This window comes from Solanum tuberosum, unplaced genomic scaffold (assembly GCF_000226075.1).
Source record: "Solanum tuberosum cultivar DM 1-3 516 R44 unplaced genomic scaffold, SolTub_3.0 scf00042, whole genome shotgun sequence".
Taxonomy (NCBI): domain Eukaryota; kingdom Viridiplantae; phylum Streptophyta; class Magnoliopsida; order Solanales; family Solanaceae; genus Solanum; species Solanum tuberosum.
In genome coordinates, this window is record NW_006238967.1 from 939,458 (window position 1) to 955,549 (window position 16,092).

Consider the following 16,092-nt stretch of genomic DNA (forward strand, 5'->3'; position numbering starts at 1 on the left):
AAATCTTCTTCTCTTCACTCACTTTCTTCACCAAAATCCCCAAATATTTCATTAATTCTCCCTCAAAGCTCTTTCTAATCACCAATCTTCTATCAAAAGCCCAGCAACACCCATCACCCACCAAAGAAAAATCAAACCCACCTTACCCCTAACCCCCACTACCTACCTGACCCATCCCATACCCAAACCTAAAAAACAATCTTCATTTTTCTATAATCTCAGTGGTTTCTAATGGAACCTAAAGGAAATAAAGTTGAGGTTGGAGCGGGTAGCAAGCGAAATCGAAAAGGGTCCTCCGTCGGAACTTCTAGTCAGGCACCTACCAAATTGCCACCATAAAAAATTGATAAATAAGTGGTGAAATACATTGGATAAGAGTGATATGATTGTCAACAAGAATCTAAATACTTGGGCAATGAATATGTCAATGAGGGGTGGTTGCAAGCCGAATTTCCCCAAATTCATTCCAAAGTTTACGCCTTGGGGATCCATTACATCTTCTTTGACCAAGGTAAGTGTAACCTGATTCTTGTGCATCAATTTTATGCTAATTGGAATACATATCATTTGCATCGCAGTAGGGGTGATATAAAGGGTAGGTTTGTGCAGTTTTTGGTTGAAGCATTAAATGAATTTTGGGGTACCCCTGATTGTGATCATTCTGAATTTCAAGCTATGAAAGAGAGACCTCCTTATATATATATATATATATCATATGGTTGATGTTACAAAGATAAATGAACAAGATGTGTCACATGGGCCGGTGTTATCTACTACGGATAGGCAAGCACCAGATGATAGTTAGATGGGCTAGATGTATGGTATGGTTGAGCTACAATTGAGGATTGATGGTCATCCTATCACTGGAGAGGATATGGTGACATTGGCAGAACGTTACCCTATGATGGACAACGTCATGTATATGTGTTGTAAGGGCCTGGCATTTCAAGAGCCTATCGATGATGATGATACCACTGTTAATGAGGAGGATGAGACTGATGAGGATAACACGAAGGATGATGGGATTGATTATGATGACACCAGTGCTGGTGATGGTGATACAACCTTGATGGTTGTAGAGTTTGTCGCGAATGTGGCGACTGCTGATTGAGAACGTGCGGCCTAGAGGCCAAATGGGAGTTTTATTTCACTCTTTACTCAGGTTTTAATTTTTCGAACTAGGGCCAGTGCTTGCTTTAAGTGTGGGGTGGGAGATATACTTCCTTGTAACCATTTTACTACTTTATCGAGTATTTTTGTTTCATAGGTGGTTTCCTCAACTTTTGTTTTCGGTTATTTTTCTTAAGATAGTCCCTTTGAACCGACTAGGACTAGTTTATGTTTATTTTATTTGGTTTGATTGTTAGTTGAGTCTTAAAGTTGTTGTAGAAGTGAATGTTCTGAATGATGGATGGATAACGAGCGTCTTAAGAGAAAATTAGTCACTAGGATTGGTAGATTGTGAAGCCGAACTTTTTGGTATTTTGGAACCCTACTTAAAAAGTTAGCCTGACGTCATGAGTAGTTCACACTTGAATATGCAGTTATAATGGAAATAGTAACCTTGAGACACGCATAGGTTCTTTGTTTTGACTCTAAATTGATAAAGTTGGGCTTAATTATGTGAGAAACACGCAATGTGATTTGTATGAGCATGCTTATATGTTTTTATGTCCTTTTGTGTATGTCATGATCCCATGTGTGGTGAGTGTTTTTCTTGCACATAATGGTGTCTAGAACTTTCCCCGTGTGCGCTTAACAAGTAACTTGAATGGATTATGGAATATGATTGAGGCATTTCTTTGAATAGCCAATTTAAACTCTCTTGTGTGCCTCCAAAATAAGTGTCCTTAGTGAAGCCCTGTTGAGCTTTTTAGCCTATATTTTTTTTATTAATCGCATAATGAGTCAATTCGCTTTTTATTGATACCATTACTTTGTTTGATCCAAAAATGATTCTTAATGTACTATGTCAATAAGAAAAGGTAACATAATGGTAGAAGTGAAGTATAGTGAAATAACTTATATGGTGAAATTAGAGAAAAGAGGTGAAAATAGCCTATGATTATAATTGCAAAGGCAGTTGTGAAAAAAAAACATGTATGAATAAGAAGCAAGTCTTGAACAAGTGCTTAAATAAAGAAAAGAGCAAGTATTGAAAAATAAATTGAAGGGTAGCTAAGAGGTGTGCACCAAAGAAGGGAGAAGTGGTTGGAGATGTCCGAAAAACAAAACAAGTGCATTAAGGAGGAGTAGTCACTAATTACATCCTAAATATACCCCTCCTTATCCCTTAGCCGACATTACAACCAAGTTAAGTACTCTTGATTTCATGATAAATTTATTGTGAAAGTTCAAGCACACTAAGGGCAAGCCTAGGGTATGTTGTGACATGCAAGAATATCTTTTGTTAGAACGAGAGATTAATTTTTGAAAAATAGGTCTTTTGTGAAACAAAATATGTGAACATGATGTATGTATGAGAGACAGGCTATATCGGAAAAAGTGAGGGCATTCATGATGCACATTTGAATGTATTTTATGTTGGTATACTCTAATATGATTACATTGGCCCGAAAAAATTAGCGACGAGTCATTCATTGAGGTTGTGTTGTGTTGATTGGTATACTAACATGGCGAACTAAATTGTTGAATGTTGCATAAAGTGTGGACTACAAAAGCATGATTAAATGTGTTAGGTTAATTTTAATGTGGGTAGATAAGTCAAAAGGTGATAATTATGAGTTGATAGTTTAGAGATTGTTCAAGGATGAACAAAGGGTTAAGTGTGGGGTAGTGATCTTGAGCGTATTTATATGCCCTATTACTACAATTTTCCCGCATTTACCTTACATTTTGAGAGCATTCTCAATATATAATTTGTATGTTTTAGATAGCTATTGCGGTGATTGCACACTAACCTATATGATTAGCTATATGCAGGGGTTTTGGAAGAAGTATGCATATAACAGAAGCAAAGTAAGCTAGAACAACGAAAATTAACGGGAAGGCTTAGCGCACTGCCCAGCACACCAGGTGCACTAGTGGTGTAGGGCGCCAGCCTCAAATTAATTGGGGCTGCTTCTTGGCGTACTGGTGGCGCAAGATGCCAGCCTTGAAACGCCTGGGACTTGTTCCTTGCCCCTTGCCCCTTGCCCTCGACTTTTCTGGCGAATTTTAGTCGTTTTAGGATTCCAAAATCGATTAGAAATGGGGATTAACTTCTCAAACTCTATAAATAGGACCCTATGGACCTATTTTTCAAGTGCAAGAGCATGGGAAGAACAATTTGTCTTAGGTTTTAATTTTCTACGCTTTTTTTAATTTCGAATTTCATGAAAATAATTATATTTGCATTCTTGATTACTATGAGTGGCTAGAAGTCTTTGTTATTCAGATGTAGCTACGGATAATTGTTGAACATCGAATGTTATGAATCAATTTTGATTATCGCTTAAATTACTTTTATATTCTTATTTTATTATTTCATGATTGGTCACCATTGAGATAATTATATTGTATATTCTTGAACTCGAGAGACGAATAGGTAGATAGACCAAAGAATATAAAAGGTTTGATCTTTCTTGAAATCACTTGTTTAGATTCGTGTTTAGGATTGACACCCTGACGAACACCGAACTTGGTTATGAAACAGGATGAAATATAAATGCTCGCAAATTGAGTTTGTCTATCCCCGCTCAACAATGTAGTTAGACAGTCAATTGGAGTAGGCGATTAGAGGTTGAGAGATCATGATCATAAAATCAACCCTGTAAAATAGTAATTTGATAACTGTAATTAATTTGTACATGAGATGGGATACATGAAACCTTAAGCATGTTGCATCTCTGAAATTTTCCCTTAATTGTTTAAATCACTGAAATTGAAGTTGTTGTTATTAGTTATTTTTATAATTGAATTATTTGCAATAGTAGTAAATAAAACACAAGTTTCTTGAGAACACTTTCTTTAAATTGTGGAATTAATATAAATTGATTGTAAGCCCTTTGGGTTCGATAATCTGATTTTAAAAGAGTCATTTATTACTTATGCGACCACGTACACTTGCGTGTGCATTTGAAAGCAACACCATCATATCTTCAACTTCAATTGTTCATTTTAGGGTGCATGATTTGTAATTAAGTAGTAAGGGATGGATTTCTTTAAGGGGAACTTAAATAAATTTCACCAGTTTAGTAGTTAATTACTTAGATACACTCTAGCTTACAATATTACGTATCTTATCAAATTTGGTTCCTCTAGATACATGTATCTTGGATACATGGGGTCAAATTAGGTGTAATTTGTTCTATATATATATTGTATCCAAGTCGATTCACATGTATCTGGGATACATAACAAATCTCGTTCGCCTCCCTCGCCTCTCTCCCATTTCGCTCGCCACTCTCTCATGTATATGGTATTCCAGCTACATGTGAATCATACAAGATACATACAAATCATGTATCTAGTTTGTATCTAGTGTGATTCACATGTATCTGGGATACATAACAAATCTCGTTCGCCTCCCTCGCCTCTCTCCCATTTCGCTCGCCACTCTCTCATGTATATGGTATTCCAGCTACATGTGAATCATACAAGATACATACAAATACATGTATCTAGTTTGTATCTAGTGTGATTCACATGTATCTGGGATACATACTAATCTTGCTCACCTCCCTCCCAATAACGCTCACCTCTCTCCCTATTTTTGTGTATCCGGTATCAAATTTCCTTTTCTAAAACTCTTGATAAGGTCCAAATAAGAAAGCATAAAAGACGATCTTTCTAAGCAGGTTTATTTTGCAAAAAAATTTAAAGACTTTTAATACCCTTGACCTTTTATTCAGTACCTATAAACTAGCATGTTGAAACCATCATTTGTTAATGTAATATAATATAATAACTAGATATAAAACTCGTGTGGGTTCAATATATGATTTTTTTTTCTCTTAATTTATGTGACATAAATAGAATTTGAAGGTCAATCAACTTTTTAATATGATCTTTAGATATTTTAGGTTGATTTATAAATTTCTTATGTAATTTTCAAATAACATATGTTACTCCCTCTATTTCAATTTGTGCGACACTGATGTAATTTCGACAGTGAACCAAATTTTTTATTTGTGTTGTTATTATTGTGATATATTATGTTACTTTCTCTATCGCTTTTATGTAGCACTGATAAAATCTCAAGGATTAATCAAAATAAGTTAAAATATTTTATGTCATTATTGTGAAATCATGAACAAGAAACCCAAAGTTGAGAGTAAATAATATCATAAATAAAATAAAATAAATAGCATGTATTGATGTTGTGTGCCCAAGTTATAGCAACCTCATAATTTGAGGAAATTACAAAAACAATATGGTTGATGGAGTGTTGAACCCAAACCTCTCACACATAAAATGAAGCCTTCACCACGAAGCCAACAAGCAACTATAAGCATAAAATGTCAAAAGTTGCAGCATGACACAGGCAAGTGAGGCAGCGTAACTATTGCTTCTTATATAAGGGAATAATAAAATAAATATATAGAAAAAATCATGCAAAAATCCAGCACAAATATCAGATGTGAAATAAAGGGGTGGTTTGCTTTGCTTATTTACTAAAAAAATAAAAAAAGTTGAAAAGAGAGTTGGAAAAAAAATAAAAAAAAATAGCAAGTGGTCAAAAAGTAAAGAGTGCAATATCTTTTTTATGTCATAAAGGAAAAAGTACTCTCCTCTTCACATTCCCTTTATTTTACTTTATTCATTTAAAAATAAAATAAAACTAGTACTAGTACTGCTCGTACTTATTTATTTATTTTTTTCATTCGGTATTCAGAGCCCACATTCAAGTTCCGATTAAATTCAGATCACACACTACAGTGTCCATTCAGGGATGGCGCTTTCAACATGATTTTTTTCATATCCAGAACTCGAACTCGAAACTAGAAAAGTGAAGTAGTCCCACCACTGCACCACGTACAAATCATGTTGATCCTACTTATTTATTCATTTCTCTCTGTATATGTATCCCTATCTTTTATCTCTCTCTTTCTTTGGTTAACAAATGTAGAGGTTGTCTGTCCGAGTGCTTCCCCACAATACTAAACTTATTTAATCATCAAAATAAATAAGCACCATACTTAAATCATTAACCATCCCTTCTTGTATCACAAATAAAAACTCTCTCATCCAAAACATAGAGGGGAAACTTTTTTTGTTGGATAACCATGCAATTTTTCCTTATGTCATATAATATAATATATGGATAAGGGCCTAAAATGCTCCTTAAACTAATTGAATTGGCATAAAATTACCTTCATTCGCCTTTTTGCCCTTAAATATTCTTTGGCGTTAATTCTTTTGTTCAAAAATACCCTTGATATTAACCATTTAGTTCATATTTGCCTTTATTTTTGACAAAAACCCCTAAAGTAAAATCATTCAATAATTATTTATTACGATACGCTTGAAATAGTATTTTAAAAAATTATTAATTTCATAATATGTTATTATTGGCCTATTTCAAATCAACCCCCAATTAATTATAACTCAACTTATAACTAGTATTCAACTAAAATTCTTACTCGTCCAATCTGATTTTTTATCTAACAAGATTATAATTTTGTATTAATATAGTTTTTTTTATCAACTACCAGTTTAGCTCATTCCTTCCTTTTTATTATGTTTTTAATCGATATCATAAATTCAAACTTGAAATGAACTTACATATTCATATTCTTTTAATTTATATTAATATCATAGTGAATGGAAGGGGGGGGGTAGGAGAAAATTCTTATTTCAATCTTTTATTTTGAATTTTTTTATTAAAAAATAATAACACACATATATATATATATAACTAATCTATCTATTAAAAAATATTTGAGTTTAGTGTATTTTCACATAGGGTCATGAAAAAGTACGTCTAACTAGTCTATCTATTAAAAAAAATGTTGTTACTAGATTTATGACCTCTCAACCATAGAACATGATTACAACTTCTCTCCCAAAATAAGTGATGTGTTATTAGAAAAAAATTATGTCAAAATAAATAATTAAATGGAATTGTTGAGATTTTTTCCGTAGTTCAAATAAGTAAATTTTTAAAAGTTCAGAGAATTATTGAGATTTTTTTATATATATTTATCTTTCTTTAATGAGATTCTTGATTACTTTATATTTTCTAGATGAATAATTTGAATATGATTAAAAAGGTAATAGTGAAAAAATAGTTTTAAATTTATGTTCACTTAATATGGACGAGATGAAGTATCATTTTAGTAATTCAAGAAAAAAAATAGTACTTTCGTTGGTCTTAAATACTTGTCATTCTTGCTAAAAATAGATGGTCTATAATATCCATCTATTTACTTTTACTTGTCCATTATTTCAAAAATAGAATTTTTTTCATTTTTACCTGTCACTTTTAACATATCATGAAAAAACAATTATTATTTCCATATCTTACCCTTAGTAATAAATACTTATTCTCTTAATCGTTTTTCAAAAGACTTAGAGCCTGTTTGACATTGCTATTGGGAGGCTAGAAACACTTATTTTGAGAAAACAACATTTTTTGTTGAAAAATGAAGTGTTTTGCAAATCAATAAAAGTGCTTTTAAATGGAAGCGAAGACAGTTTTTCTTTTGTTGGGAAGAAACTAAAAATTTCTGTTTTAAAAAAAAAAGCAGAAGCAGAAACAAAAAAATAATTTTCTCAACTAAAATATCCTTTTCGTATATATATATATATATATTTCGTATTAATTATTAACATATTTCATAAGTTTGGTTAAATTTCATTTAAGAATTTTATTTTTAATTTTTATATAATAAATTTTATAATTTATGTTACGTTTATGTATTATTATTTTATATATTATTTTGCAGAATTAGAAAAAAGGTAACAACAATATTTTTACAAGATTAGAAAAAATAAAAAAATAACAATTAAAAATTTTAGCCTCTCAAAAAAAAGTATAATATTAATTGAAATTTAAACAAGTATTTAATTTAATAAAAATAAAATTTTAATTAATTTTTTTATAATAGATATTTGAAATAGTTTCTCTTTATAAAATAATTTTAATATTAGAAAGAAGTACATTAATAGTTGTCATTTTCTGTAATTGACTCTCAAAAGCACTTTTTTTTAAAAATCAGTCAAACGTAGTTTGTTTATGAAAAACATTTTTCAAATGAATTAGCCAAACACAAATTGTTTTTTTTTTTCAAAAGCACTTTTCTGAAAAGTCATTTTAAAAAATCGCTTATAAAAATAAATTGTTTTTAGCAGGAATGTCAAACATGCTCCTAATACCAAACATCAATTAGTGGGGATAGTGTGGTAATGTGGTAACATAGTCATGTCAATTATTATTTCCTTAATTGGTGTGTGTTCGCCTAATCCAAATATAACAAATAAATGTAAAGGAAAGGGACTAATTGTCATTTTAGACAATCAAAACATAATTAGTTGTTTGTTTCCACCTTTGTCCTTGGTCATAAACATGAAGAAATGCTAATATGGTGCTAAAGAGAGAAGTAATAGATAAGGATAATTTAGTAAATTACCTCTAGTTGATACTCTCTTTAGTCCATATTAAGTGAATTGTTGGGGGAAAAAATCATAATCCAAAATAAGTGAATTGTTCAAAGTTTAAGAGAATTATTGAGATGTATTTTTTCATATTTACCCTTCATTTAATGAGATTAGTAACTACTTTACATCTTTTAAGAAATTTTTTGGAGATAATCAAAAGGACAATAGTGGAAAGTAACATTTTATTTATGTTCTAAGATATTGGGATAAGAGTTTGAAAAATACCTTAACTTTGGTCGAATTTGCTGTTGCGATACTAAACTTTCATGAGGACCTATTACCTCCCTAGACTATTTAATACCGTATTTTAAACATATATATTTGCCCACATGGACATTAAAAATAATGCAAAATTATAAATAGTAATGTGTCCACGTGGGCACATATATACCTTTAAAACACACTATTAAATAGTTCAGTGGGTAAAAAATACGATATTAAATAGTCTAGGGAGGTAATAGGTCCTTATGAAAGTTTAGTATCGCAACAGCAAATCCGACCAAAATTGGGGTATTTTTCAGACCCTTATCCCTTTTTTTTAAGGATGTGTCATACCTCCAACAATTTAATTAATATTAACTAGAGGGAGTATTTTATGTGCAAAACAAAACATGACAAGTATTTAGGAACGAATGGAGTGATTATTTTCAACTATACCTTTATTGAAGAATCACTCTTTAATCGTGCTCAGTTCTTAAAAAATACCTAACTAAATAAGCTACTCCCTCTATTCAGTTTTACTTGTCCACTACATTAAAAATAAATTTTCAATTTTACTTGTCACTTTTAATATATTAAGAAAAAACATTATTTTCTTAATAAGTGTATGTGTCAATTCAAAAATAGACAAGTAATTAAAAAAGACAATTTCTAAGTTAATGATAATTTTTCAAATAAAGCCAAAATGGTTATTTTTATGAAAGTAAGCGGGAGTAAAACAAGGATGTTATCTTCCAATCAATGAATTGATGGACACTAAAATATGAAAGAAACATATGGATTTATTTTATTTTCAATTATTGTATTTGGTTGTCTTCACTTTAGCTAAACGACAACGTTAATATTTCCTTTTTCAACATTTTCTGAAATTGCTACCATCACTTAATAACAATAAAAATAAAAACAAAAGAATAAATTAAATCTGCATTTTTTCTTTGAGGCTCCGCATGTTAGGGTTTTCACTGTTTTCTTGTTATATTTGATTTTTTAAAAGGAAAATTATAATTATTTTTATTTTAAAAATATGTATATATAGATTTTTTGGAAGATACTTCTCATATCAAAACACAATAGCATACATAATATAGTCTTTAAAGTTAACGAAATTTAATTAAGGGGAAATTATTCTCACAGTAGTCTTATATTTTATTTTCTCTTTATTTTATATTAGTTTTAAATAGTGTCAGCTCATATCAAAGTATTATATCTTCTTTTAGTATATATAATTTTTTTGTCATTTCATCTATCGTCAATATGATTTATAATTATTAATCTATGACGTCATCTTTATTTCGATTCCAATAAATGGTATCAAAACTCATGATTCATTTATATGGAATACAAATTCAAGACAGATTCAAATCAAACAACGATCAATTTTATACTAATGAAATTTTTTGTCCACCTACTCCATGTGGAGACGAAGTTTTAATCATATTTTCATATTAATGTTGTTTTATTTTTAGAAATAAAGTCAAACTACTTTTTATACAAATTTTAATTCATAATATGTTTACCTTATTTTTAACCATTGCAAGCAATTATTACAAAATTATGTGAAGAATGTGCATTAAATTAGCCCAAAAAATAAAAATTATTTGGACTTTTTGTGCTGATTTTCTTACCATATTTGTGCTTTACTTTTCTCTCGAAACAATATCAAAATACTATTATAATTATTTTTCTTGGAAAAAATATAAATCTTTTCATATTGAGATAAGTGTCAAAAACACACCTAAACTATCCCATTTTTTTGAATTTCATACCTAAACTATAGAGAATGTGAGTTTCATATCTAAACTATCACTTATTAGTTTGAGAAACACATCTTACTTTTATATTACACTTTCTTCATGGTGTGTGTACTACACTCTCTCTTTTATTTTTAAAAAAAATTATCACATCACACTCCACATGGACAGAACATTCCACCTTAACAAAATTAAATAAATTATTGAGAAAAGACATAAAGTGACACCTGAACTTGTCCCGAATTTTCAAAAAGACACCTTAATTATGCGGGCGTCCTATTATCCCACTAAACAATCTTGAACTGATATAATTACATCATTTTTCGTCCACATGATAAAGAGAGTGTGTGCACTCTCTCAAAGAGAGTGAGCAACCTAAAATAACTAATAAAATTTTATTTTTACAAGTATTTTATGATAAAGTATATTTTCTTATTTTTTTTATTATTTTAACTTTTTTCCTTTTTATTTTTTCTCTTTGTTTCTTCTTTCTTCTTCAAAAATTCATTGTCATCTCCATTAAAGCTTCTCAATTTCAAGGTCACCATTTTTACCACAATTTCACCTACCTTTTTTATTACTATTAGTTTTCCTCTCTTTAATTTTAAAACTTTATCTAAATATTTTCTTACATTTCAAACAATTTGATAAACCCATTAGATTTCAAGATGATTAGAAAGTATCATATAGTTTTTTTTATCCGATTTCAATTAACTTCTTTCAATTTTTGGGGATTCATTGATTCTTTTAAAATATCATTTCTAATTTTGAAGTTATATGAAAAGGGGTAATTGATGATAACTTCAAATTTTTAAATTTTCTTAGAAAAATAATTAGTTTTGTTATCAATAATTCAATAAAGTTTAGAAAGAGTATGAATTCTTTTTTATAAAAAAACAAAATTAAAATAAGTCAAAAAGTAAGAGAGAGAGAGAAATAAAGAAAAAAAAGATAAAGAAATAACTTAAAATGAAAAAAATTACATTTTTAATCAAATTAACACGTGTCATGTAATGATTGGTGTGTGAACACACTTGCTTCTTAAAATCTGGGGCTGATCGAAATATGATATAATAATATTTGTTCAAAATTGTTTAGTGGAGTAATAGAACGGTTGCAAAGTTAAAGTGTCTTTTTAAAAATTCGGGACAACTACAGTGGTGACTTTATGCCTTTTCTCTAAATTATTAGTATTTGTTAAAATTAAAGAGTAAAGAATTATATCCCCAAAAAATAATATTTTTTTATAAAATAAAACGTATATATTTTTCTTAATCCACTCCATCACTTCCTCTCACCGTATACACCCCCCCCCCCCCGTATTGCTTTAGTTTTTTTTGTTTAAATTTCTTTTATGAAGGATTTAATTTTTTTTACTTCATTCCCCTCCCCCCTCAAATAATAAAAAATAATTCTACTCACTCTACCTAATCCTCTGCTTCCAATTTTTTTCTCGTTTTGTGTTAGATATATATATATATATATATATATCTTTCTAGGAAAGTATTCCTTACTTCTTGCCGCAAGACATTTTTTTAAATAAATTTTTTATTTATGTTATATTCAATACACAAGTAGAAAAAAATTTCAAAAAATGTATGCACATATCTGACACAAAATGAGAAAAATGTAAAAAAATAAATAAAAAATTAGGAGCGGAGGGTTAAATAGGGTGGGTAGAATTTTTATTTTTTTAAAATAATTATTTTTAAAAAAAAAATATTATATTTTGGGGGGATAATAATACTTTCATCTTTAATTTTTAATTATTATTAATAGTTTATTATTTATTTTTTGTCAAGGTGAAATATTTTATCAATGTGGATGTCATGTGTCAAGGTTTTTTCCAAAAAAAGAGAGTGTGTATTACACACACCACTGAAGTGTGTTTCTCAAACTAATAAATGATAGTTTATGTATGAAACTCACACTCTCAATAATTTAGGTATGAAACTCAGTAAAAGAAATATTTTAAGTGTGTTTCTGACACTTATCTCTTTGACTATTACTTTCCTGAAGAAAAAAATTGGAGCTCTATAAATTGAAATTTTTTCTTCTCATATTATAACACAATACTGACATTCATGACATAGTCTTTAGAATAAAAGAATTATGTTTAAAAAGAAATTGTTCTCTCATGATTTTATATTTTCATTTATAGTAATATTTTGGGTTAATTAGTTAAATCATATCAAAATATTATAACTTCTTTTGGTATAGTTATCTGATTTATCATCTTTACAATGTGTAATCATTAAATTTTACATAATGTCATGTTATTTCAATTTCTACACCATATCTGATTAATGTAATTGCTCAATAGAGAATAGAGTTTAAACTTGTGTAATTACATTTTGATGACAATAGTAAAAGAGAAAATGGCCAAAAGCCCCCCTAATCTATATCCGGATTTCCAACTACACACTTTAACTTTACGGGAGTCCTATCACCCCCCTAAACTGCCTAAAACTGAAATAATTACACCCTTGAAAAGCCACAACCACATCTATATTGATCTGTGAATTTCACGCGTTTGACACGTGGAAATTTAATTATTATTTTTTTCAATCTTCTTATAATTCCTTTCCCCTTTTTCCTATACTCTCCCAATTTCTTCAAATCCTAAAGCAATTTCTTCTCCCAATTCCTTCAAATTCCTAAAGTAACTTCACCATTACTTTAAACACCAAAGTCCATCAAAATTGAATTATGAGGAACAAGAGAGAGATGAGAGAGGGGGGGGGGGGGGGGGGGGAAGGGTTTTTAATGTTGTTTTGGTTTTCGCCGGAGGCGGCGACAATGGTGGCGTTTCGCCGGTCAGTCGAGCAACGGAGAGAGGAAAACCTAAAAACAAACTTAAAAAAGTGAGGGGAGGGAAAGAGAGATGACAAACAAATCAAATTCTCTCGGGGAAAATGAGGAAGAAGCATGTAATTGATTGCTTGAGATTTGAGATTGATAATTAAAGGATCTATAAATGAAATAAAAAAAGAAAAAAACATTCTCATTTGGGAGTTCAATTGGATTTGATGTAAACCTAATTTGATTTTTTTTTCCAAATATGATCCCAATCCCTTTTTTAGGTGATATAAATACATCTCATTTTATTTTTAATTGATTTAATTGGTTTATAAATTATTTTTACATGAGATTTTAAAAGCTTGTGTGAAATCAACAATGGTGAATCTGGTGAAGATGGTGGTGGCAATGGCGGTTTAGAGATGGTGAATGGTGGTGGAATTTGATCTTTATTGCTATGGAGAATGACAATAAATAAAAAATAAAAATACATATATTTATAAAAAAAAGATATTAAAAATAAAGTTCTAATATTTGCCTTTTGTGCTCACTCTTTCAAAGAGAATGAAATACACTCACTTTGCCAGCTAAGCATTCAGGGAGGTAATTATTTTAGTTTTAGACAGTTCAGGGGGGTGAATAGGACTCCTGTAAAATTAAAGTGTGTAGTTGAAAATCCGGATATAGGTTGGGGAGGCTTTTGGCCATTTTCTCATAGTAAAATGAATTAATTTGACATAGACGACACTGCAGAATTCCATTTTTTAAACAAATCATTAAAGGTGTGTTTGGTATGAAAGAAAAATGTTATCCATGAAAAATGTGTTCTTGGAAATAAGTTGGTTTCTAATTTATTTTCTTATGTTTGGTTGGTAAGTATAAAAATATTTTCTAGTATATAAATGGTGAATGAAAAACATTTTTAGAAGATATATTTTATTTTTGTCTAGAGAGTACAAAATATTTTTTAGAAAAATAGTTTCTAACCTAAATAATCAATCTGATAACGATCCGGCGTTGGACCCTAACACCCGATCTGAAACCTGCCCTCTACTCTCGATACGAGACCCAACATTTGAACTGGAACCTGACACTGACCATGACTCGAATCAGGTTACGATCCCAAGACCTAACCTAGGAACTAATCCACTAGAGAACCGACATTCGAACTGGAATATGATCCCAACACCCAAATCGGAACCTGACCCAAGTTTCGACACCCAATTCAGGACCCAACTTTCAAAACGGGATACAAATTCGACATTTAACCTTGACAATTGATTCGAGATTCAAACTCGACACCTGGTATGAGACCCGACCTCGACTCTCAACCCAAAAACCGTCTTTGATGACACCTAACCTTGACTCTCAACCCAAAATCTGACTTTGACACCCGACTCAAAACCCCATCCAACACCTTATTCAGGACTTGACCCCGACACTTGATCCAAAATTCGACCTTTAATTCTAACTCGAGATTTGACCCCGATTCAATCTAGAACTCACGAGTTCGGTCTCGAATCAAGATCGAGAGTTGGGTCTCGAATTGAGAATCAAGAGTCAAATCTAGGATTAATATTGAGAATCAATATCTGAGATATAAATTAGGATGAAAAGTTGAGGTGAGAAGTTTAAAATTATTTTGAAAAATATTTTTCTTATTTTTGGAAGAGAAGTCATTTTCTTTAAATATGAGGAAATTAAGTTAATTTGAAAAATATTTTTCAAAACATTAATGACACATCACAGTTGATCATTACAGTGTAGTGATATAAAAATACTATGAAGTATGGATGGAAAGAATTAACAAAGTGGTCAAATTGTTTAGGACAACTAAGCATTCAAAAACAACATATGATTAAAATTGAAAAATAAATTCTCGAAGCAAGATTGTTAAAACACCTTTAGATTTAAATAAATTAAAAAATTATTTGATCCTAACAACAAAATTGCAGAAGTATAACTAAACATTATATAAAACAAGATAATTGAGTGATTGTTAGTAATGTTTTAAAAAACATGAATTCAGTGATATTTTTTTTAAAATATTTTCAAATGAAAGTTATTGAGGTCTCACAAGGATTTTTTCTTTGAAAAACTTTTTTTTTCAAATGTAATAAATAAATAAAAATAACATAATACATAACCAGACAAAAGCATAACAAATATATATATATCCACAAAAGAGCTAAAAGCAAGCATATAGTCTCTATATTTTATGGGCAAAAAGTTTACGATAATAACATATTTAATGAAATTTCATAAAATAGGATTTGAAAAAAGATGGCAAGTACATATATCTTATCACATTCTCGTCATTTGGTAGGGTGTATTAATAAAATTAACACATGTATTAACTTTATTTATTAGAAGTAGCTTGTTTGGTGCACTATTTCATGCTAATTCGTTATACAATTTATTGTGTATTAGAGAGTTCGATGGATTCTAGGTATTAGTAATGAAAAATGATTCAATGCATGCATTAGCATTTTAAAGACACAATTATCCTTCAAATCTCTTTTACATCTTTTTTACCATAATTGTAGAGGATATTTATATAAATAAATATTTTTGTATAATGCATGCTATTTTTAATACATTAAATCAAACAATACATAAGAAATAATCTATGCATAACTAATGCAAGCATTGCTAATATATTTTATTTAATATTATTTTTACACATTTTACCAAACGACCCCTCAAAAGAGAGGTTATTTTG